Source organism: Cyprinodon variegatus, unplaced genomic scaffold (genome assembly GCF_000732505.1).
Source record: "Cyprinodon variegatus isolate N-32 unplaced genomic scaffold, C_variegatus-1.0 Scaffold666, whole genome shotgun sequence".
Classification (NCBI taxonomy): Eukaryota; Metazoa; Chordata; class Actinopteri; order Cyprinodontiformes; family Cyprinodontidae; genus Cyprinodon; species Cyprinodon variegatus.
The window spans coordinates 466,027-467,616 of record NW_015151119.1 but is presented as its reverse complement, the minus strand read 5'-3'; positions in this window follow the sequence as shown (position 1 = coordinate 467,616).

Below are 1,590 nucleotides of genomic sequence, written 5' to 3'. Positions count from 1 at the left end.
TTTCTGATGTTTTCCAACAGAGTACTAAAGCTTTCACCAAATGGCTGGAATTATACTGACATTATGTTACACTTAGATTAGCTCTATCCACCATTAAAGTAACCTCTCAAGGAAATTGGTCATGCATTCTGTTATTTGGGGGCTCCAGAAAGAATAAAAAACACATTATGTTTCATTTTAACATCTAAACATAAAATCCCAGAAAAACATATTAAAATTTAGTGCTTACAAGGTGACAAAATGTGAATAAATATCAACTATAATCCTTTGTGATGCACATAAACAAAAAGGTGGCTCTTTCTAGAACATTTTTTATTTTGGACATTTCCAGTAATAGGACTATGCTCTTCATTGTGTTTTGACTTTTAGGGGTGTGGGAGAAGATTTATGGCTCCACTTAGCAGAAATTATGAGCAAACACTTCCCAGTTAGGTTTACTTTTGGTTTTCCTGCTGTGAATGTGATTTACTCCCTGCTTGTAGCCTCAGCTTGATGAGTCTGATGCATCTTCATAATTACCCTTAGAGAGGTTGCAGCTTGCAGGTCAGCTTCTCCTTTTTGAATGAGCTTCTTTGTGTCTCCAATGGGCGTTTAGACCAGCAGTTTACAAAGTAATTAGCTCCAATAAGTAATCCCTTTATTAATTCTGAGCTTTTCTGAGTCATCTCTATCTGATTACTTAGATGTTTTTTTATGATCTATGCCAAGGAGGTTATGTTTTTAGGAGAGTTTATGTGTTTTTGTGTTTGTCTGTATGTGTATGTACAGGATAACTTGAATGGATTTTAATAAAAATTTTTACGAAAGGCACAAATGTCCAAGGAATTTCCATTACATTTAGCTAAAGATCAGGATCACCATCTGCATCCAGGAATATTTAAATAAGGTATTAACAATAGGTGGAAGTTACTGTTATGATTGTGCATTCTGGACCTTTTGTTCCTGTTTAAGTTTTTATGTTTGGATTTTCAAGTATGCTTTTTTTCCCTGTGTTGTTGTGTAGATTTAGACCTTTTTTTTTTTTAGTATTCTTAGTTTTGCTCTGTTCCTGGTTATCTCTTTCCTACATTATTGGTTTGTTTGTTCCCTGGTCTAGTTTCAGTTAGTTATAGTTGGTTTTGGATATTTCCAGTCTCTCATCTTATCTTGTACTTTTCCCCTCTGGTCATTCCTCATGTTTTACTCATCGCTCTATTCTCTCCTCTAGCCTCATGTGAGTTCTTACTAGTTAACTTTAGATCATGCTGTTTCCCCTGGTTACTATTTGTTGCCCCCTTGGTGTACTTTCCTTTACCCTTAGCTCCTAGTTGCTTCTATCTACACCTCCTCCCTATTGCTAATTAGGCCTCCTGTTGTTTCTGTCTCCCATATATACACCTCCTGATCAGTTACTCTTTGCTGGAAGTCATTCCTTAGGATTATTCCTCCCTATCATCTCCTAGTTTTTTCTTCATTAGTTTCTTGTCGATCGGTTCTGGATTATGGATTCTGTATTTTTACTTTGTCGTTAAATCCTCTCTACCTCTTTAGCTCTGCATTTGGGTCCTCCACCAAACTACACAGACCTTGACAGTAACAATATGTTGGGGG